The sequence below is a fragment of the Prionailurus bengalensis genome, chromosome D1 (genome assembly GCF_016509475.1).
Source record: "Prionailurus bengalensis isolate Pbe53 chromosome D1, Fcat_Pben_1.1_paternal_pri, whole genome shotgun sequence".
In the NCBI taxonomy this organism is placed as follows: Eukaryota; Metazoa; Chordata; class Mammalia; order Carnivora; family Felidae; genus Prionailurus; species Prionailurus bengalensis.
This window is the reverse complement of record NC_057346.1, coordinates 63742062-63766621: the sequence shown is the minus strand read 5'-3', so window position 1 is coordinate 63766621 and position 24560 is coordinate 63742062. Positions and strand designations below refer to the sequence as shown.

General features: G+C 39.7%; 2 pseudogenes; one reads left to right on the top strand and one right to left on the bottom strand.

The window, feature by feature from the left end:
* Nucleotides 1-9926: 9926 nt before the first annotated feature.
* LOC122484621 lies at nucleotides 9927-10134 on the bottom strand (annotated as a pseudogene).
* A 2259-nt stretch (nucleotides 10135-12393) lies between these two features.
* LOC122483506 lies at nucleotides 12394-21917 on the top strand (annotated as a pseudogene).
* Nucleotides 21918-24560: the final 2643 nt, after the last annotated feature.

Below are 24560 nucleotides of genomic sequence, written 5' to 3'. Positions count from 1 at the left end.
TTACATAGAACACCTAGAGCACAACCCAACTAGTGCCCTGCTTAATGCCCATCACCCACTTAGCCCATTCCCCCCCCCATCTCCCTTCCAGCAACCCTCAGTTTGTTCTCTGCATTTAAGACTCACTTATGGTTTGCCTCCCTCTCTGTTTTTATCTTATATTTCCTTCCCTTCCCCTATGTTCATCTGTTTTGTTTCTTAAATTCTACATATGAGGGAAATCATACAATATTTGTCTTTCTCTGACTTATTTTGATCAACATAATACACTCTAATTCCATGCATGATGTCACAGATGACAAGATTTCATTCTTTTTGATCGTCAAGGAAAATTCCATTGTCTGTGTGTGTATATATGTATATATATATGTACATACATACACACACACACACACACACATATATATGTGTGATATACATATATATATCTCTCACATCTTCTTTACCCATTCATCAGTTGATGGACATTTGGACTCTTTCCATAATTTGCTATAATTGATAGCACTGCTATAAACATGTGTCCCTTCAAATCAGCACATTTGTATCCTTTTGATAAATACCTAGCAGTGCAATCACTTGGTTGTAAGGTAGTTCCACTTTGAATTTTTTGAGGAAGCTCCATAATGTTTTCCAGAGTGGCTGCACCAGTTTGCATTCCCACCAATAGTGTAAAAGTGTTCCCTTTTCTCCACATCCTCGCCAACATCTGTTGTTTCCTGAGTTGCTAATCTAGCCATTCTGGCAGGTGTGAGGTGGTATCTCATTGTAGTCTTAATTTGTATGTCCCTGATGATGAGTGATGTTGAGCATCTTTGCATGCGTCTGTTAGCCATTTGGATGTCTTCTTTGGCAAAGTGTCTATTCATTTCTTCTGCCCATTTCTCCACTAGATCATTTGTTTTTTGGGTGTTCAGTTTGACAAGTTCTTTATAGATTTTGAATACTAACCCTTTATCTGATATGTCATTTGCAAGTATTTTCTCCCATTCCATTGGTTGCCTTTTAGTTTTGTTGATTGTTTCCTTCGTTATACAGAAGTCTGTGTCTTGATGAGGTTCCGATAGTTCATTTTTCCTTTTCTTTCTCTTGCCTCCAGAGACATGTCTAGTAAGAAGTTGCTGCAGCTGAGGTCAAAGAGGTTGCTGCCTGTTTTCTCCTCTAAGATTTTGGTGGTTTCCTATCTCATATTTAGGTCTTTCATCCATTTTGAGTTTATTTTTGTGCATGGTATAAGAAAGTGATCCTGTTTCATTCTTCTGCATGGTGCTGTCCAGTTTTCCCAGCACCATTTGCCGAAGAGACTTTTCCACTGGATATTCTTTCCCGCTCTGTTGAAGATTAGTTGGCCATACATTTGTGGGTCCATTTCTGGGTTCTCTATTTTGCTCCACTGTTCTACGTGTCTATTTTTGGGCCAATACCATACTGCCACTCTTGATGATTACAGCTTGAAGTCTGGAACTGTAATGCCTCCAGCTTTGGTTTTCTTTTTTGACATTACTTTGGCTAATGAGGGTCTTTTCTGGTTCCATACAAAGTTCAGAATTGTTTGTTCTAGTCCTGTGAAGAATGCTGGTGTTGTTCTTATAGGGATTGCATTGAATGCGTACATTGCTTTGGGTAATATATACATTTTAACAATATTTGTTCTTCTCCTACTGCAAGAGCATGGAATGTTTTTCCACTTCTTTGTGTCTTCTTCAAGTTCTTTCATATGCTTTCTATAGTTTTCAGTGTACAGATCTCTTACCTCTCTGATTACGTTTATTCCTAGGTATTTAATGGGTTTTGGTGCAACTGTAAATAGGATTGAATCCTTAACTTCTCTTTCTGCTGCTTCATTATTGGCATATAGAAATGTAACCAATTTCTGTATTTTGATTTTATGTTCTGCCACTAGCTGAATTCATGTATCAGCTCCAGCAGTTTTTTGATGGAGTCTTTTGGGTTTTCCACACAGAGTATGTCATTTGAGAAGAGTGAAACTTTGACTTCTTCCTTGCCAATTTGGATGCCTTTTATTTCTTTTTGTTGTCTCATTGCTGAGGCTAGGACTTCTAGTACTACGTTAAACAACAGTGGTGAGAGTGGACATTCCTGACCTTAGGAGGAAAGCTCAGTTTTTCCCCATTGAAGATGATATTAGCTGTGGGTCTTTTGTATATGGCCTTTATGATCTCGAGGTATGATCCTTCTATCCCGAATTTCTTGAGGATTTTTACCAAGAAAGGATGCTGTATTTTTGTCAAATGCTTTTTCTGCATCTATTGAAAGGATCATACGGTTCTTATCCTTTCTTTTATTTATGTGTATCATGTTAATTTGCAAATATTGAACCAGTCCTGCATCCCAGAGTAAATCCCACTTAATCATGGTGAAGAATTCTTTTAATGCACTGTTGAATTCAATCTGCTAGTATCTTGATGAGGATTTTTGCATCCAGGTTCATCAGGGATTTGGCCTGTATTTCTCTTTTTTAGTGAGGTCTTTGGTTTTGGAATCAAGGTAAGGCTGGCTTCACAGAATGAGTTTGGAAGCTTTCCTTCCATTTCTATTTTTTGGAACACTTTGAGAAGAATAGGTATTAAACTGTTCTTTAAATGTCTGGTAGGATTTCCCTGGGAAGCCATCTGGTCCATAACTCTTATTTTGGGGGCCACTTAGAGTATTCTTGATTAACAATTTTTTTCTTCCAGCACTTCACATAGGTCATTCCAGTCTCTCCTGGCCAGTAGGGTTTCTTCTGAGAAATGCACTAATAGCCTAATGGGGGTTCCTTTGTAGACTACCATCATTTTTTCACTGGATTTTAGGAGTTTCTCTTTATCTTGATTTTTGACAGTTTCATTATAATGTGTCTTGGAGGTCTTTTGCACTGAGATAATAGAGTGATCTCTTGGCTTCATAAACTTGGATTTCCAATTCTCTCCTCAGGTGTGGGAAGTTCTTGGCTATTATTCATGTAAATAAACTTTCTGCAACTTTCCCTCTTCTCCTTCTGGAATCCTTATTATTCTGATTTTTTTTCTTTTTATAAAATCCTATGCATCATGCAGATTTCACTCTTTTCTCAATCTTTTTTCTTTAATCTCCACTAATTGGGTTATTTAATTTTCTTGTCCCCTAACTCACTTATTCTGTCTTTCACTTGTTCTATCTACTATTGTGTACATGCTCTCTATTGCATTTTCCATTTCATTCATTAAGCTCCTCAGCTCTACTCTCTAGTCTGCTGAGGGTGTATCACCAGACCATCTCATCCACCAGGGAAGTAAAGCACGAGCACACGTATTAGGACCTGAAAGATGGTGAACTATGTCTTGGAATGGTGAAGCCAAAGGAAACTTGGTGAAGGTCTGTAAAGGTCCTGATGTACAAATTGGTTATCTGACCTGTGTATAGGGGCAAAAGACTAATCGAACCATTTAGTAACTGGTTTCCTCCAAAGTTTCCCTCAGGATAGCTGGCATGCTCACAAACAAACCTACAAGTTTTATCTAGTAAAGTGAATGACTAGGGTCTTCAACCACAACTATTTCAACCTATTCTCAAACTTCAAATGGCTAAGAAGCCTGCCTTGCTAGCATGGAGCCAGGAGTGGAATGCAAGTGCCTAGTGGGCTACTTTTGGTAAGCAGAAGTAGTGCTACAAGATGAATCAAATGCTTGGTTAAGGTACCCAATGCCAAACTTCATTAGACCCCAGAAAAGATATTGGTTGATATAAACAGGATGATGTCAATGGAAGTTGAAACCCACTAAGAAGTATGTAAACTCCCACTTGCTGAATGACCTAGCCCTGAAAATGTTGGGAGTGATAGGCCCATCCACAACCATGGCTGGCATTTGGTGATGCATGCAAGAAGGATGGAAGCAAGTGGGGGGCAGAGAACATGGGTTCCCCCCAAGGCCACCACAGCCACTATGCCACAATGAGTAGGAAGGCCACTGTGGTGAGACTTGAAGCCTTGGGCATGGGCCCAGGTGGAGCTGTCACTGGTGCAGATCTTGGTGATAGTAGCAAATATTCAAATGAGAACTTTGAGGGGTGGGGGCACCTGCATGACTCATTGGTTGAGCTTCCAGCTCTTGATCTCAGCTCAGGTCATGATTTCATGGTTCGTGGGATCAAGCCCCATGTTGGGCTCTGAGCTGACAGTATGGAGCCTGCTTGTAATTCTCTCTCTCTCTGCCCCTCCCCTGCTCTCATGTATGCACATGTAAGCATGCTCTCTCCCTCTCTTTCAAAATAAATAAATTTTTTAAAAACTTAAAAAAAAAACTTTGAAGGCTGAAGTGGAGAAAGGTTCCATGTCAACAGCAATTGAACATGGGTCAGTTGGTCCTGAGAGATGGGCAAGCGCCATTGTGAAAGAACAGGCAATTGCCTCCATGTCTTCGGCCAATCAAAAGGGAGTCAATTCATATTTTTTAAAAAAATCACCTAGAAGAGGATGGTGGCACAGTAGGAGGACCTTAGGCTTGTCTCATCCCAGGAATACAACTAGGTAACTATCAAATTATTCTAAATACCCAAGAAACCAATCTGAAGGTTGAGAGAACAAACTCCATATCTAAAGGGGGAGAAGAAGCCACATCAAAGAAGGTAGGGAGTGTGGAGACGTGGTTCAGGGGAGAAAAGGATCACAGGTGCTGTGGAGAGTAGGGAGCCATGGTTGTGGAGAAGGGTGAGAGAGGTCAGAACACACAAGGGAACACAAAAAGACAAGATTTCCACAAAGCCATAGGGTGAGAAAATGACAGGGGCTGCTTTGTATACATTCTTGCAACCAGTGAGTCTTAAAGCCTGAAGTTTTAAAGGTCAGCAGGCTGGACTGGGATAGAACCCTGAGGGCACTGCCCTGCTCCTGAAGAAAGGTCAGGCAAACAACCTAGGGGAAATGGCCTGGAAACAGTGACCTGAAGAATGCTTGGGGCACACAAGGAGGGAGATTATTTTCTCTCCTTGGGGCACATCCCTAAAGGCAACATTCATGAAGAAGCCTCTACAGGGACAAAGGAGATGGCTGGCACCATTTCCCTCCTCCACCCCTCAGCATAAGCACAGAGCCACCTGCTGGCAGCACAGCACAGACACTGGGGCCTAACTTTCTTACACCAAGCCCCAAACACCTGTGCTCTGGCATGACTGACTTTCTTGGTCAAGCTTGCCTCAGTCCCAGTGCAGCAGGCCCCTCCCCAAGAAGACTAGTACAAACCCCTGTCCATGCTACTCCCTAAAGCCTGAAATTTTAAAAGTTATCAGGCTGGGCTAGAGCTCAGAGGGCACTGTCCTGCTCCTGGAGAGAAGGCAGGTAAACAACATAGGGGCACACAGTGTGGAAACAGTGATTTGAAAAATGCACACGGGGAATTATTCCTTCTTCTCAGAGTGCTTCCCTAAGAGGCAGCATTCATGGAGAAGCCTCTAAGAGGACAAAGAAACTGGCTGGAACAATTTCCCTTCCCCACCCCTCAGCATAAACAAAAAGCTACCCTGGGTAGCAGCCCAGCACTGACACTAGCTGCCTAACTAGCTTACATCTAGTCCCACACAACTGTGGTCTGGCAGGACTGCCCTTCTCAATCAAGCTTGACTCAGTCCCAGCACAGTGGGTCCCTACCCCAGAAGACCAGCAGAAACCCCTACCAACACATCTCCTAACCACAGAGTTCTGCAGGGTCTCAGTTCTAGTGGAAGTAGTATCAGGTCTCATTTAACAAGCAGACCAGACCCCACCTAGTTAAAACTCGCCACATTCTGACCAAGGAGCAAACATTTTCCTAATCGGGGTAAGGAAACAGACATCCACATCCAGGAGACACAGGGAACTCCTTAAAATCAACAAAACTGGCCAACATCAAGACATATTGTAATTAAATTTGAAAAATAGAGTGATAAAGAAAAAATCCCAAACGCAGCAAGACAAAAGAAGCCTTTAATTCACAAGGGGAAATCCATAAGGCTAGCTGCAGATTTCTCAACAGAAACTTAACAAGCCAAAAGGTAGTGGTATGATATATTCAAAGTGCTGAATGGTAAAAATCTTCAGCCAAGAATACACTATCCAGCAACACTATCATCAAAACAGAAGAAGAGATAAAGAGTTTCCCAGACCAACAAACACTAAAGGAGTTCATGACCCCTAAACCAGCCCTACAAGAAATATTAAAAAGGACTCTTTAGTGCAAAGGAGAGACCAAAACTGACAAAGACAGCAAAGGAACAGAGAAAATACCCAGAAACAATTACAAAGCAAGTAATAAAACTGCACTAATTGCATATCTATCAATAATTACTCTAAATGAAAATGGACTAAACTCTCTAATCAAAAGATATAGGATGTCAAAATGGAAATAAATAAATAAATAAATAAATAAATAAATAATAAGGAAGACTCCTCTATACACTGCCTACAAGAGACTCATTTTAGACCTAAAGACACCTGCAGCTTGTAAGTAAAGGGATGAAGAAACATTCATAACACAAATGGATGTCAAAAAAAAAAAAAAGTCAGAGTAGCAATACTTACTTATATAAGGAAAACTAGTTTTAAAACAAAGACTATAACAAGAGATAAAGAAAGGCACTTTATTATGACTAAGAAAACAATTCAACAAGAAGGTATAACAATAGAATGTTTATGCCCCCAACATGAAGCACACAAATACATCAAAAAATTAATAATACACATAAAGAAACTCATTGACAATAATACAATAGTAGGGGACTTTAACACCCCACTTACATCGATGGATATATCATCTAAGCAGAAAAACACTAAGGAAACAATGGCTTTGAATGACACACTGGACCAGAAGGACTTAACAGATATATTCAGAACATTCTATCTTCAAACAGCAGAATACACATTCTTTTCAAGTGCACACAGGACCTTCTCCAGAATACATCACATACTAGGTCACAAATCAGGCCTCAACACATACAAAAAGACTGAAATCATACCATACCGAAACCAGATAAAGACTCCACTAAGAAAGACACCAGGCCAATATCCTTGATGAACATGGATGCGAACACTGTCAATAAAATACTAGCAAAACAAATCCAACAGTACATTAAACGAATCATTCACCATGATCAACTGGGACTTATTCCTGGATTGCAAGAGTAGTTCAACATTCACAAATCAATCAATGTGATACACCATGTTAATTCAAAAAATGACAAGAACCACATGGTCCTTCCAATAGATGCAGAAAAAGCATTTGACAAAATGCAACATCCATTCATGATAAAAACTGTCAACAAAGTAGGGTTAGAAGAAGCATACCTCAACATAGTAAAGTCCATACATGAAAAACCCTCAGCTAATATCATCCTTAATTGGGAAAAACTGAGAGCTTTTTCCTACCATCAGGAACAAGACAGGGATATCAACTGTCACCACTTTCATTCAACACAGTACTGGAATTCCCAGCCTCAGCAATCAGAAAATAAAATCAAAAACATCAAAACTGGCAAGGAAGAAGTAAAACTTTCACTGTTTGCAGATGGCATGATACTCTATACAGAAAACCTGAAAGACCCCACCAAAAAGTTACTAGAATTGATACATGAATTCAATTAACTTGCAGACGACAAAATCAGTGTAAAGAAATCTGTTGCATTTCTATACACCAATAATGAGGCAGCAGAAAGAGAAATTAAGGAATCAACCCTATTTACAACTGCACCATAAACCATAAGATACCTAGGAATAAACCTAACTAAAGAGGTAAAAGATCTGTACTTTGAAAACTGTAAGATACACTGATGAAAGAAACTGAAGAGGTCACAAAGATATGGAAAACCGTTCCATGTTCATATGGATTGAAAGAACAAATACTGTTAAAATGTCTGTGTTACCCAAAGCAATGTACACATTTAATGCAACCCCTATCAAAATACCACTAGCATTTTTCAAAGAGCTAGAACAAACAATCCTACAATTTGTATGGAACCATGAAAGACTCTGAATGGCCAAAGCAACCTTGAAAAAGAAAAGCAAGGCTGGAGGCATCACAATTTCAGACCTCAAGTCATATTACAAAATGCAGTTTTCAAGACTGGTACCAAAATAGACACATAGGCCAATAGAACAGAATAGAACACTCAGAAATGAACCCACACTCTATAGTCAATTAATCTTCGACAAAGCAGGAAAGAATAGCCAATGGGAAAAGGACAGTCTCTTCAACAAGTGGTGTTGGGAAAACTGGACAGCAACTTGCAAAAGAATGAAATTGGACCACTTTCTTACACCATACACAAAAATAAATTCAAAATGGATGAAACACCCTGATGTGACACATGAAACCATTCAAATCCTAAAGGAGAACACAGGCAGTAATCTCTTTGACATTGGCCATAGCAACTTCCTACTAGATATGTCTCCTTAGGCAAGGGAAACAAAAGCAAAAATAAACTATTGAGACTTCACTAAGATAAAAAGCTTCTGCACAGCAAAGGAAATAAATCTAAAAGACAACCTTCGGAATGGGGGAAGATATGTTTGCAAATGATTTATCTGATAAAGGGTTAGTATCCAAAATATATGAAGAACCTATAAAACTCAACACTCAACAAATGAATAATCAAATTTAGGGTCGCATGGCTGTATCAGTCGGTAGAGCCTGTGATGCTTGATCTCGGGGTTGTGAGCTTGAGCTCCATGTTGGGTGCAGATCACTCTAAAAAATAAAACAATATTTTAAAAATGAATAACCAAATTTAAAAATGGGCAGAAGACATGAAGACATTTTTCCAAAGAAGACACACAGACAGCCAACAGACACATGAAAAGATGCTCAACATAACTCATCATCAGGGAAATACAAATCAAAACCACAATGAGATACCACCTCATACCTGTCAGAATGGCTAAAATCAAAAACACAAGAAATAACAAGTATTGACAAGGATGTGGAGAAAGGGGAACCCTCTTGTACTATCCGTAGAAATGCGAATGGTACAGCCACTCTGGAGAACAGTACGGAGTTTCCTCAAAAAGGTAAAAATAGAACTATCCTATGATCTAGCAATTGCACTAGGTATTTACACAAAAGATACAAAATGCTAATTCAAAGGGATAAAAGCACCCCTATGTGTATCGCAGCATTATCTACAACAGCCAAATTATGAAAGGAGCTCAAATGTCCATTGACTGACAAATGGATAAAGAAAATGTGGTATATATATATACAACGGAATATTACTCAAGCATAAAAACGAATGAAATCTTGCCAATTGCAAGGATGGTGATGTAACTAGAGAGTATAATGCTAAGTAAAATAAGTCAGAGAAAGACAAATACCATATGATTTCATTCATATGTGGAATTTAAGAAACAAAACAAAGGAGCATAGAGCAAAAAGGAGAGAGGCAAACAAAGAAACAGATTCTTAATTATAGAGAACAAACTGATGGCCATCAGAGGAGATGGGTGTGGGGATGGGTTAAATAGTTGATGGGGATTAAGTAGTCACTTGTTGGGACGAGCACCAGGTGATGTATGTAAGTGTTGAATCACTAAATTGTACATCTGAAACTAATATTACACTGTATATTAACTGAAATTTAAATAAAAATTTTAAAAATAAAATTGAGGGGAAAATAAATAAAAATAATATTGAATGTTTATTACTCATCTGTTTCTTAATCTTATAAATTACAGCTTATAACTTTATTAATTTCAGTAATTTGTAGATTCTTTTGGCTTTTCTATATAAACAATTATATCATTTTTCTTTATTTTTTTTCAACGTTTTTTATTTATTTTTGGGACAGAGAGAGACAGAGCATGAACGGGGGAGGGGCAGAGAGAGAGGGAAACACAGAATCGGAAACAGGCTCCAGGCTCCGAGCCATCAGCCCAGAGCCTGACGCAGGGCTCGAACTCACGGACCGCGAGATCGTGACCTGGCTGAAGTCGGATGCTTAACCGACTGCGCCACCCAGGCACCCCTATATCATTTTTCAAATAAACACAATATTTTATTTAAAAAATTATAATAAAATAAGATAAAAATTGTTCAGCTCCAGAATTTCTGCTTGTTTCTTTTTTATGATCTAGTATCTTTGGTGTCATTTCATTTACTACACTTGATCTTAGCCAAAAGGCCGAGAAGCGATTGGTGTCATTTTATTTACATATCTCCCCCTGATTTCCTTAAATAGTCTTTCTGAGTTTTTGTAGCTCACTGATTTTCTTCAAAACAGGTATTTCAAATTCTTTATGAGGAAGGTCACAAAATTCCATGCCTCTGAACTAAGTTATTGAGAATTATTATCTTTTGTTAATGACATGTTAATGACATTTTTCATGTCCTTGTAGTTTTGCTGCTTTGCATCCGAAGTTGGAAGACGCCTCCTTAAATCTTTACTAGTTCCCTTCAGTCAGAGTATTCTGTGTATTGGTACTATTATATCTGGGGTTTTCTCTACCTTTGTATGGATACAACTGCTCCATTATTCTTGCTCTCTCTTGTGGCAGAATTCTTAACCTTTTAGGTCTTGTCTGGTTGTTACAGTTCAGCAGATTGGCTACTGGAAACTTCTCTTTTGTTTTCCAGAAGGTGGTGCTATGGCTCAACTGTATGGTTTCTCTCTTCCTCACAAATCCTGATCTGTTTTGCTAACAGCACTCTAACAGACTAGCTCTCACCACTGAACTCAGGAGCATGCACAGAAAGTCAGCCACAATGGGAGGTGGGGTGTATTTGTCAGCTTAGCACTTGGTCATTGAGGGTGCCCGTGCACCTGGTGGGGAGATCCTTGGGTGAGGTTCTCCCAAGAGGCTCATGGGGGGGGGACTTCCTACTGAAATCTTGAGTGTAATCAACAGGGACCATGTCCCTTTAAAGTCCTTTGATACTCTTCTTTCCCAATCTCTTCTCCCTTCTCCCAGTCCTGACTTGATACTCTGGGATGAATACCCAAAAATGGATTTCTCCAGCCATGTCCCACACAATTGGGAGTAGATAGGCAATCTACTATCCTTTAGCCCCACTGGAGAGGTCACTGCCAATGGACAGTTCCAGTCCACCAATGTCAGCAAATTTGTGCAGGAATCTCCCATCAAGAGGGCTGGATTTCTGCAAATTCTTTCATCTGTGTGTATCTGCCCAGGACAGCACACTCCAGGTTTTTTTCTGAATGTGGCCAGGGGGCTGGGGCAGACTTGCTGGTTTTGCTGGTTCCATGGCCCATACTGAGGTCTTCTGCCTATTACTGAATTCACAGGAGGATGAGACTACTCCCATGTCCCTTGGCCTATGGTGCTGTATCTCACAACTCCCACTGAGGCACTTTTGTTCATAGATGGATGTCTAATAAGTTGTTTTAAAAGGGAGCCAAAAAAGAGGAACATCTTATACCACCATGATGCTGATATCCGCAAGTGAGTTAAATGACAGGACAGTAAATAAATATCATAAAATGGCCTAAGAAGAAGTGACAGAAAGACAGGAAAGAAACCACTCAACACAGGTTTGATAGAAACTTAAGAGAGGAAATATAATTGGTGGTGCCACTCTTGTTTTTTGTTTGCTATTGAATAATTTGTTTTAATTTTTTTCTTTTTGTTTTCAAGTTTTTATTTAAATTCAAGTTAGTTAAGATACAGTGTAATATTAGTTTCAGGTATAGAATTTAGTGATTCATCACTTACATACAACACCCAGTGCTCATCACAGCAAGTGGTCTCCTTAATCTCCATCACCCATTTAACCCTTCCCTCTACCCACCTCCCCTCCAGTAATTCTGTTTGTTCTCTGTAGTTAAGAGTCTGTTTGGTGGTTTGCCTGTCTTTTTTTCCCCCTACGTCCATCTGTTTGGTTTCTTAAATTCCCATATGAATGAAATCATATGGTATTTGTCCTTCTCTAACTTATTTCGCTTAGCATAATACTCTAACTCATTCCACATCATTGCAAATGGCAAGATTCCATCTTTTTTTCTTTTTATTTTCTTTTTTTTTTTTTCGGCCACTCTTGGTTTTAAAACAAACATCAGGCTATCAAACTCATGCATGTTTCCAAACTCCAACCCTCAGCTTAATGCTCTCCATGCAATCAATTCTGTGTAATAGGAAATGCCAAAAGCCAGGCTTCAAGGTGCAACTCACCCTGGTAACTAAAAGGCAATCCATGTTGAGAACACCCACAAGGATGTCTTGCCAAAGGAAGAAGAAGAAGAAGAAGAAGAAGAAGAAGAAGAAGAAGAAGAAGAAGAAGAAGAAGAAGTTGTTTTAACAAAATATATTCATTGGAACAATGAAAGGAGGAAATGAGAAAGCCTTGGAGACTTGCATCTTTAGTACATTCACCCTTTGGCTATGTGACTTCTAAGGTCATAACACAGGCTAACTGAGTGTCTTTTCTTCCCACAGCCATGGCCACAGCGAAGTCCACCCCTGATGAGCCCCTGCTCAGAGGCAAAAGAACACATGATCTCCAGGAGATGTTGACAGAAGTAGGACTGGCACTCGAGTACTGGTTGCCCAAGTTGCAGGAACACCTGGGTGTGACTTGTGCCCAGGCCTTACAACACCTGGAAGAAAAAGACCTCCAGAAGCTGAAATCTCAAGCACGACATTCCTGGGAGAAAAAAGCCCTGGAGATGCTTCTTAACATGTCACACTCAAATAGTCTTTCAGAGTTACAGGAGCCTCGGCTGGAGATGATAAAGAAAATGCAGAAGCATGCAGAGCAGACACTGCAAGAGCTAAGAGACTTGCTGTCAGAAGGGAGGCAGCAAGAGGAAGAAGCAGTGAGGAAAAAACAGGCAGAGCTGAGGCAGGCAATCGGGATTCCCTGAAGAATACTGGCCACCTCCCCAAAAGTCCCTACAAGAAGTCATGGAAAACATTCAGAAACAACTCAACCTCATGGAGGGGACATTGTCTCACAGGCAGAACCTCCCAGATGGAGATCTGGTGAGATGGGCATCTGGAGGGTTGGCTCTGCAGGGAATTTACAAAACTAGCGATGAAAGGGGTTTGATAGAGAAGAGAGAGGAGCTACTCAGTGTCCCAAAGAACTTCTCACTCTTTGGCCCTGAGCAGGGCACACGGATGGAAACAAGAGAATTTACATCTTCTCAAGCAGAATCCACATTCACCCAGACGATAGAGAAGCTGGGCTTCAGTGCAACTGCCTCAGCCAAAGGTGAAGGTTGGGGATTTAGCCTGAAAGCTAGTGTACATCACAGCATACATTCAGAATCTAAGAAAACCCAACAATCACATTCTGAGCACTCTTATTTTTGCTCAACCAAGGTTCAGCTACATCCCGCTGGCTTCCTGCCACTTTCCCACTGATCAGCTCCAGTTATCCAAGGCTGCTCTCCAGGAATTAAAATGCATTGAAGACCTTCTGGGTCAGTCTGCAGGCTCAGACAGACTCCTTTGCTAAAGTCCAGGAGTGAAGCCTTCTTCCACAGGTTTGGCTCTCATGCTAACCAGGGCCCTCTGCACTTGGGAGGAATCTACTGGTGGAAAGCCATTTCAGAGGGTTTCCAAAGTGAACAGCTGGCAGAAGTGAAACAGCAGTCAGCCAAGGCCCTGGATATTTACATAAGGGGCAGCTACAGTGGCTTTGGAATTCAAGTTGCTACAGACGTGGCTGTGACAGACTCTCATTCAAAAGAAGACTCTCAGAGCACAAGCTCCCAAAATCTCCAAACCAAAATCCAATTATCTTCAGCGCAGACAGGTGGCCCACCAGAAGCAAATGACCTTTTCCAGTGGAAAGCCGGCCTAGTTGCTAGTAATCGAACCTGGTATGTCATTGACCGGGGAATTCAACTGGTGCCCGTCTGGGACATCATCCTCTCCAGCCACAGAAGTGATTTTAAACACCCTCTTCAGGTAGCTATGTGCCTGAAAGACAGCTACACTGCTCTGACTGGCCTCACTACCCAGATCCAGAGTGGAGAAGAATTACTGAGCGTTATGAAGAAGGCCAGGGTTTTCCTAGAGGATGTGAAATCCTGGGAGGTATCTGACCCTGAAGAGCAGCTTAAAAAACTGATAAGTTTCATGCAAATGTTGAGTCAAAAACTAAAAAGTTATGACACTTGGATTCACATATGCCTGACAGATAGGGATCTGCAGAATTTTCTGGTAAACACTGTCAACTTTTGCAAAAGGTATTCCATTTATGAAACAAAATTTATTAAATCTCAGTTGCGCAGCCTTTTGGATCCTCACATCTATAGCGTGACAAACTTTCCTCAGGCTCATTCCATCATGCAGTGGATCTTCAGGTCAGAGTCAGAGCAAGAGTATATCAAAATCTCCCAATTTTCTGAATTAATTAAAATCTTTGAAAAAAACAAAAATGACTTCATGGAAGTGAAGATTAAGTCCGAGTCCCCAGAAATAGTGGAGGAAGCACAAAGAAAGGCCACGTATGAGGTCAGCCTGTCTCTTCGCTGCTTCTTGAATTACCTCCAAGAGACAGAGCAGCCAGACATACAGCTCTTGCTACTTTCCATTGCAACTGGCGCAGGTTACCACATGGTAAACAAGACTTTTCGGTATCTCCTGGGGTGTGATGAGTTAGACTTTCTAGTGCATGAAATGCAAACTGCCCAAGATAAATACCAGGAGCTCAAAAATATTTGCAGCCACAAGGCTCAGGCATTCCTGGTGCTCACAGGTCTGACAGCCACTGTTGGAGTTACAGCTGTTTCTCCAAAGGAGAAAACACAACGTTTGACATTTATAAGACAGTACATGGGACAATCACTGACTAAAGAAGTTGCAGATGTCCTCACCAAACCTGGAGCAGATCATGATTGGGTAAACCTAGAGAAAGACTTGAGTCTGCTCATTGATGGGAATTATGAAGCCACCACCCCTTCATTGCAAATGGATGAAGTGAGAAAACATTTGCAAAGTATCTTCCATGAAAAGGAACTGCCTCATGAACCACATGATAATGAAAACAACAAATGGGAGGCCACAGAAAATGGAGCTTTCTTAGAATTGCTCCAGCGTCTAGGCCTAGAACACTACTACCCAAAGAGGATGAGCAGAGCTCATTTCCATCTGATCTACAAGACTTCTGTGTACAACACCCAGCCCAGCTCTGAACGGGAGCTTCCCTTCTACTTCCTGCAGAAGCTACTGATGTTGGATTATGGGCTGAGATATCTGGTCTTCAAAGATGATGGAAACACAGAGAATCAAGTCTATCTAAGTGCCTCAAAACAGAAAAATGAGGTTTTTGATCCATATGATGATTTTTTTGAAGACAATGATAGTCCCACTAATCCTTCAGATCCTAATTCCAGACCCCATATTCACCCTATGGATATTCAGATGGCAATTCTTCACTGTGCTGATGATTTTGCTAGACAATATATTCTGGCCAAACTTTCCATTTGCCAGTTTGCCCTCCCTCTTCTTATACCTAATCCTTGCAATTCTCAAATTGAATTCTCTCTTTGGTCTCTCAGTCAAATTAGGAGAAGCTGGCAGCAAGCAAGGAAATCAACAAAAGACTCAGCAAAGAACAATTACAAGAATCAGCAAATGTGTCGTGTCTCTACCCCCATTGTGTCCTTTGTTAGGGTTGGAAATGGCTTCTCTGCTTCCAAATCTCAGATTATGAACTGTATTCTCAGTAAACGTAAACATGATACCTTTTTTCATCGCCATTGCAGAGGGAGTAGCAAAGACTGTCTCTTGATGGGGGGTGTAGTGGAAATCTGCTGGTTCTGTCCTGGGGGTGAAGATGAGGACAGATTTGACAACTGTCTGACCTTCACCAATCTGCATGGAGATGCCAAGGAACATGAGAAGCAACTCACCTTCCTGCAGGAGATCTCTTCTCTCATTGTAGTCCTCATGGCAACTTCTGATGGCAATCAAGAAAACCGAAAAATTATCCGTGGCCTGTGTGAGCTATCCAAACCTTTGATCTGTCTGCTTGATGACAAAGAAAAAACCACAGCCAATAATTCTGGCCAAAAAGTGAGAATTGGGATCAGGAACAGAAATGAGGCAGAATTAACAGAGGAGCTCAAAACTACAATCAGACATTTGCTAGAGCTCTCTGACACTACTTTTAGCTTAGAGGACTGTGCCCAGATTGCTCGTAAGCAAGGATTCCTTATTGATGAAGACCAGAGAGACTGCAAGGAAGCCAAAGAAAAGGCAGAGGTTCTCATGGCCCTATTAGGAGAAATGCAGATATCTCAGATGAAGGAAAACTTACTACCCCTTCAGGGACACCTGTGGCATCTTTGGTGTAAAAAGGACAAAGAACTCTATCATCTGAGAGAAAAGGGAAACCGGAGCATTGAACAACACAAGAGTGAGATTGAGGCAGAAAAACGAATAATACGGCAGCAACAATTAACCAGAGCCTTTCCTCTCAATGAGTTAATGCAATCTGTCCTTGAAATTATCCAAAACCATTCAGAAACTCATACCAAACTCTACTTCTTACAATGGCTGAGTGTGTCTTTGGACAACCTGACTGCAGGACACTTGGAAAAACTGAATGAAAAGAAAAAGGCTTTGTGGTCACTGGTACAAACAGAAAAGAAAAAAGCGCCAAAGAACACCTCCCTGAAACACTGGCAAAATGAGATAGAAGCTATTTCTACAGAGATTACTGACTGCACCTTGGGAATTGAACAACTTCTCAGAGAAATAGGCCAGATCTATGAAGTTCTGGAAGAAACTTTCTCCACAAAAGATAACCTTTTTCTCTCCCTTCCCCAGATTGCTGTAGATCTAATGATATCTGGTCTTCCCATTGAGCTGATGGATGGGGATGCTTCATATGTGCCTCTAAAGTGGGTAGCAGCTATTTTTGACAAGGTCTCTGAGAAACTTGGAGACAAACGACTGTTTGTTCTCTCTATCCTTGGCCTGCAGAGCTCAGGGAAGTCCACCCTGCTGAATGCCCTTTTTGGGCTGCAGTTCACTGTCGGTGCTGGGAGGTGTACCCGAGGCGCCTACATGCAGCTCCTGAAGGTGGAGGAGACATTTACAGAGGAACTGGGCTTTGACTTTGTGCTTGTTGTGGACACAGAAGGACTTCGGGCCCCAGAACTCAGCAGCAAATCCCAGAATCGTGACAATGAGCTGGCAACCTTTGTTATTGGACTTGGAAACTTGACTCTGATTAACATTTTTGGGGAAAATCCATCAGAAATGCAAGATATTCTACAAATAGTTGTCCAAGCCTTTCTGAGGATGAAACAAGTAAAAATCTCCCCAAGCTGCCTGTTTGTCCATCAGAATGTGGGGGAAGTTACAGCTAAAGACCAAACTATGAAAGGACGAAGGCAGCTAGAGCAGAGATTAGATGAAATGGCAGCAAAAGCAGCTGAACAAGAACAGTATTCAGATGTAACCCGATTTAGTGATGTCATTAAGTTTGATGTCAATACTCATGTCTACTACTTTGCTCACCTCTGGGATGGCAATCCTCCAATGGCCCCTCCCAATCCTCGCTACAGCCACAATGTCCAGGAACTGAAAAGTAGAATTCTTCTGATAGCCAAACAGGAATCTAGGGGAAGCATCATGAAGATATCAGATGTAAAATTCCGAGTCCAAGATTTGTGGAGAGCCCTGGTGAATGAGAACTTTATTTTCAGTTTCAGGAACACACGAGAAGTCATGGCCATGAGCAAACTGGAAACAACGTATAACTACTGGACCTGGGAGCTGAGGAGTCATGTGCTGGGTTTGCAGAACCAGCTAATCAACCAGATTCAGAATGGGAAAATCCAGACATTCGGAATAAGCACATTTAAGGCACCAGTCACAGAAAAATATGAAGCCATCAAGCAAGAACTTGAAAAGTATTTTAATGAAGATCCAGATAGTGAAATACTGGTTCAGTGGAAAGAAAATTTTGAAAATAAGCTAATGATCCTTACAGAGGCACTTATTTTAGAAAGCCAAAAAAAAGCTGATGAACTTATTAGTTTTAAGAAAAGTCAAGAAAAACTGGAAAACAAAATGTCAGGTTATAAAAGGGAATTATTAGAAAAAAGCCGAAGGTTGGCTTTAACTGTCAAAGGCACAGAATTGAGTGAGGAAGAGCTACATGAGAAGTTCAATCAACTTTGGGAAAAATGGGTCTGTGCTGTGTCCTCAACTCTCTCTCCAGTCACAGAGCCTAACATTGATGTGGATTCTGAAAACATCCTTTTGGAGTATTTCAAAAAGGAGAGAAATATTGTAGACACACTGAAGGAAAATCCTGGAGAAAAGTTTCAAATCAAGTATGACAAACATGTCAAAATGAACATGAAATATTACATAATTACAAGGACATTAGAGGGCTATGATAAAATGTCCATAGATAAGACTACTGATCACATTATTTCAAGATATACTGAAACTATTAAGGATATTTGGACACAACAGCGTGATTACAATCCAAATTATTTCCATGAAATCCTGAGAATAATAGATGAGGAAGTGAAATCTGCAAACACTGAGGGAAGATACACATTTACAAGTAAATATGAAATTGATTTATCTTTGTGTTTATTCCAAAAAGCATCAGAGACTTTTAAGAAGATGCACAGGGCATTCAAGAGAGCAAATGATCCTGTAAACTATCTGGAAAGTAAGAAAGAGGATTTCTTCATGAGTTTTAAGATATCTTGTCAAGGAGCAACTTCAGTCAAAACATTTGTTGATTTTCTGTGGCACAAACTCACTCCTGCTCTCTCTACCACCATATGGGAAAAAATGGTCCTCAAAATTGCTGGGGACATGAGAGCTACCTGCCCAGCATTCAACGGAAACAAGTCTAACCTGGAGAAACACATTCTCATCTCTCTGGCAGAAGAAGAAAATTTTGATAATTACTGGGATTACCTTCATAATTCAGAATCATTTTTTAGGAATTACATTCAAAACCATATTAAAACATATTGTTCAGACAAAGGAAGTGAAAAAATAAAGACTTTTTTAAAAACAACTTTAGATGATATCAAGACTGCCATCCTCTCAGCTATTCATAAATCCACAGTAATAGCCAAAGATAAAAGCAGCACTGTGTCTGGGTGGTTGGATTTGTTCTGTGATCACCTGGGGCAGTAATGTGATCTTTCCAAGAAAAGACTTGATAAGCATTGAACACCAAGAGATAAAAGATATTGAGTTTCTCAAAGAAGCTATGAGTGAAGCTTTGGATCCCACAATGAAGAGAGTAGAAGAGAACTATTTGAATATGTCTGAACAAGAAATGGTTCTGGCAGTTCAGAAAATGCTCTCTGAACATCTCTCTGGCTGCTGGAAACAGTGTCCCTGCTGTGGAGCAATTTGTACAAACACAATCCCTGGACATGAAGGAGACCACAGTGCTCTCTTCCACCGTCCTCACGCTGTTAATGGAAAGTATTATGGCAACACAGACAACTTTATCATTGATTGCTGTACTAATTTGGTAGCAAGTGATGTTCTATTGCTTTTCACAGATGGCTGGATAATCCCACGTAACTACTATCGACAGGCAGGAGGGGAGTTGGCCAAGTGGAGCATCACCCCAGACTCACCTACCCAGCCATACTGGAAATGGTTTGTCTCTCACTTCAGATCAAAGCTAGAAGAAAAATATCAGAAAAAATTTATAAATAAAGGTAAAATCCCTGATTTATGGGCCAAAATAAAAAAGCAGGATGTGCTCGATGACTTGAAAAAACAGTAAAACTCAATGAACCCCAATACTCAGACAATCCTAAAATACCTCCTCCTCACAGTAAGAATCCTCATTATTACCTTTTTTCAAATGAAAAATCTAAAAATCAACCAATTAACATTTCAAGAGTTGAAGATTTCTTGTGAAAAGACTTCATTTTTCATTGCTTCAATTCCTTCTGGCTCAAAAACATATTTCTAAAATATATGAACATATGATAAAATCAAATAAAATCCATTTAAAATATCTACTGTACACTTTAAACTATTATTCAGAATGTTTTTATTTGGAAATATATAATGTTATATAAAGTCTCAGAGAAAGTCATTTTCATAGGAGGAAAACAAAATCATTGCAGACTACTACAAATTTACAAATTTCTATAGAATAAATATATGGATATTTCATACAATATTGACTGGAAGCTACCAATAGCCTTTTTTTCTTTAATCCTCTGAAACTGTGAGAAAAAGTTACTAATCCTCAAATGGAAAAACATTCATGGAAAATTCACGATCCCCAAGCATAGCAACATTTAGGCATATTCTGTTCTGGAGAGGAATAAAACAGAGACTTTACCAGAATAAAGTCTGCATCAATTCAAGAAATGTTATCAAGCAAATATAGAAAACAGAAATCAAATAACTGTTCTTCTCATTTAATCCTCACCCTCTTCTTTCCTGGCATCTTGCTTATATATGTTAAAAAGGGGGGGGGGGTCACAAGAGCTTAGGTATTCAAAGCTTGGTGCTATATACAAGTCTGAAATAAACTGGCTTTTGGAACATAATTTATGACCAGCTAACATAATTTATGACCAGCTAAAAAGGGCCATTTTAATCGAAGCTGTGGATAAGGTCAAATCTGATTAAGCCATTGATGATTTAAAAAAAAACTATTTCTTTAACAATAAAATGTCAACTATTCCTTTAAGAATAAAATATCAAAAACTATACAGTTTTTTAGGTTCTAATATTTTAATAAGCAATTCTTTTTATACATTCAAGTATAAGGAAATACTTATCTCCACATTAGGTGATAAGTAACTTTTCATACTGTTTAAGTCATAGGGTCATGATCAGAATAAAAATGACAATCACTCTGAAGCTAATCAAGGATGTGAGAGGGGAAAGAAATAGCCATTCTACAAACCTACACCTTCTAAAACAATGACTTACACTAGGTTCTCAAAGCTGATGATCTAAAGGAATCCTGATACAAAGAAGAAAATCTATGTCGGACATAAGGGCATCCATTGGCTTCTGTTTAAGACACACTATCAACCCTTCCATAGTCAGTGAAAACAAACAGCACAGGCAACCATAGTCAAAGGACTGGAATCTTTAAAGTTAGGAGATAGGAGTAATGACTCTGCTGTTTTATTACTCGAAAAGTTTTCCAGAATACTATCAGTTTCAGGTAAAATGACCCATGTCTCCAAAAGAAATCCTGGAACAGAAAAATTATAAAGGATAAACGAAACAGGTATTCTTGAACAGCACAATTTTCCTTTTGTTCTCTGGAAAATAATCTCATTAAGAATTGGAAGGACCGACCAATATGATTAAGCTGAAACGGTGATGGAAACAGAATCCCTGCATGGTTCCTGTCTCGCAAATCACTGCATCCTCAAAAATTGCAATGTTCAGTTAACATTTGCTGAGTGCTTTTTGTATTTGTTTAATGAATCCAAAATCACCTTTAAGCAGTATTACATATCATGTATTAACTTTGATTTTCAAGCCAAAATTGTGTATAAATAAAGAAGATCTTTGACAAATTCCTCAGGCATTTAAGCAGTATGATTATTCAATGAGATTCAGACACTATGCTCAAGAGATCCCAGATAAACTGGCAAGAAGTAAACTGGGATAGAGAAAAGATGACTGTATAGGAATGGAGTTTTCTAGGATAGTAATGGAGAGTGTAAAGCTGCCATAAAGGTGGAGTCAGGATTAAAGAGATTATAGTGAGAGATTCTTCCTTGGGAGATTATTAGAGTAAAATAACTTATTGAGAGCAAGGCCCTCATGATGGGATTAGTGCCCTTAGAAGAAGAGACGCCAGAGAGACCTCTCTCTCCCCATGCCAGGAACCAAGGAAAGGCTATGTAAGCCCACAGTGAGAAGGCAGCCATCTGCAAGCCAGGAAGATTGCGTACCACAAATCTAACCAGGTAGCACGCTGATCTTAGATGCTCCAGAACTGAGAAATAAATTTCTGTTTTCTAAGATACACAGTCTATGATTATTTTGTTTCAGCAGCCCAAACCAAGACAGTGTGTGCCTAAAAATTTACCCCCTAAAGTTCTGGCAGACTCCTCCCTTGGACTATAAGAAAAGACACATGAATCATACAATTTTTATTTTTTTTCCCCTTGCCTCAAAATTGTAATTCCCTTGAATCATTCTAACCCTTTAGTAAGGTGTGGGAGTGTTGTGGTACATGAGTGAACAAGGAAGGGAAGGAAAGTGTGTGTATCACCATTGATATTATCATGATAATTACTAATACTGCTATCTTTGTAGCAGTGGTACCTGTGAGGCCTTGGGCATGTAATTTAACTTCTCTGTGCTCAAGTGTCCTATCTGTAAAATAGTACATTTCTCATGCAGTTGTTGAGAGAAATAAATGAATTGCTGTATATAAAGCATTTAGGACAATGACATATACACAGTAAGTACCCTATAAGTAATTATTATGTTATACTCTCTCTCTCTCAGGTTCCTTCTTCCTTTGCTTTTGCGTAACATTTTATTAGAATCACATTGATAGGTTAAGATAGCCTCATGTGACTAAGGTTCAATGGCAGGAATATTTAACAAGGACTCCTTGGGAAATCATAATAGGAAACATAGTAAGTTCTCAATAAATGTGATTATCACTTATAGCTCAAAATGCATCTCAAGATATCAATGTCCTTTGATACTTTATGAGTAGTTACAATGATTTCAAATACTAATCAACCAATCAAAAACTTAGAGGAGTCACTGCCAAAATTGTTTAGCAATGTGAAAATAATATGTCTTAAATTCCTCAGAAGCAGGCCTAAGACATAGACTGACATAAAAGTGACTAATTACAAAACTTATCCCAGTAAAAATGAATAAGGGAAGCAATGAGGGAAAGGTAATTTAAGGTGAGGGAATAAATAAGTAGGTTTAAGTCAAGTTTTAAGAGTTAGGGAGTGTCAGCTTGCAGTTGTAGTTAAGAACACAAAATCAGAAGTTAGATTGCTTTTACATAGGGCCTCCACAATTTCCTGGCTGTGTGATCTTGAATGAGTTCCTCAACCTGTCTCTGCTTTATTTTCTTCACCTATAAAAGGGTGCCAGCTCACAGAGGTGCGAGGATTACTTGGGACAACGTACATGCCTGGCACAGAGTACACGTTCTAATGACGTTTGGTGGCAGTAGTAGTAGCATTAGCAGCAGCAGCAGCATAAGTCACATTAATAGAATTACAGTAATTATTAACATTATTGTTACCATTGCTATTCTACTAAAATGTAGTTATGCCTGTAACTTGTTCTGAACTCTAAGTTCATGAAAAAAGAGGGTCCATGTCTTGTTCATTTCCATATGCTCAGTATCTTGAATGGTACTTACCACAAGTGTGGGTGATAAATAATGACTCTTAAATATAATGGACAAGTTTTCTACATATTGGAGGTGAAGGTGATGACAGGTGGAAGGAAAAGAAAGAAACTGAAGATGGTTCTAATATTTCACACAGTGATAATGCAGCTAAATTAACTAAATAAAGGTCACCAATGGCCTCTGCTTTGTTAAATCCACTTTTTTTTTTACTTTCAATAATCTTACTTGATCTACCAACATCATTTTATCACTCTCACCTCCCTGAAACACTTTCTCCATTAGGATTTGAGAATACTGCACCCTTGCTTTTCCTCCTCCAGTCACTCTGCTTTACTGGTTCTTCCTCTACTATTAGAATTCTCAATGCTAGCATACTCTGAGGGCTCAATCTTTGGTCTTCCTTCTATATCTAGACTCTCTCCCTCTTAATGTGTCACCTGTCCCCAAGGCATTAAAGAGCACCCATACATTGACGACTCCTAATACATATGTCTCACCAATACCTCTTTCCAAGTGTCAAACACTTGCCTATTCAACACCTGCACTTGGAAGTCTTAAAGACATCTCAAGTGTAACACGCTCAAAACTGGATTTTAAATCTCCCCTCACCTGAAACCTGCTCTACCCACAGCCTTCCTCATCTCATTTAAAGGGAAATTCATTGTGTCAATCCCCCAGGCCAAAAAATACTCTGATTCATCCATAATTCATCTCACCCCTCTCATTCATTGGTAAATCCTGTGGGATCTACTGTCAAAATATATCAAGATCTAACCACTTATCACCACTCCACTGCAAGCACTGAGGCTCAACAGCCTGCTAACAGATTGCCATATCTATAGCCTATTCTCCAGAAGGCAGTCATAAAGCTTTCTTAAGAATTTATGCTAGATCGGGGCGCCTGGGTGGCTCAGTCGGTTAAGCGGCCGACTTCAGCTCAGCTCACGATCTCGCGGTCCATGAGTTCAAGCCCCGCGTCAGGCTCTGGGCTGATGGCTCAGAGCCTGGAGCCTGCTTCCGAATCTGTGTCTCCCTCTCTCTCTGCCCCTCCCCCGTTCATGCTCTGTCTCTCTCTGTCTCAAAAATAAATAAAAAACATTAAAAAAAATAATAAAAAAAAAGAATTTATGCTAGATCATTTCAATCTTTTGCTCAAAACCCTGAAATAGCTCCATTTCTCATTCAGTGTGAAAGCCAAAGTCACAAGAGTCATCAAGGCCTCTGGTTACTGGTCTGATCTACTCTCCTACTTCTATCCTCTTTGGTCACTCACTCCAA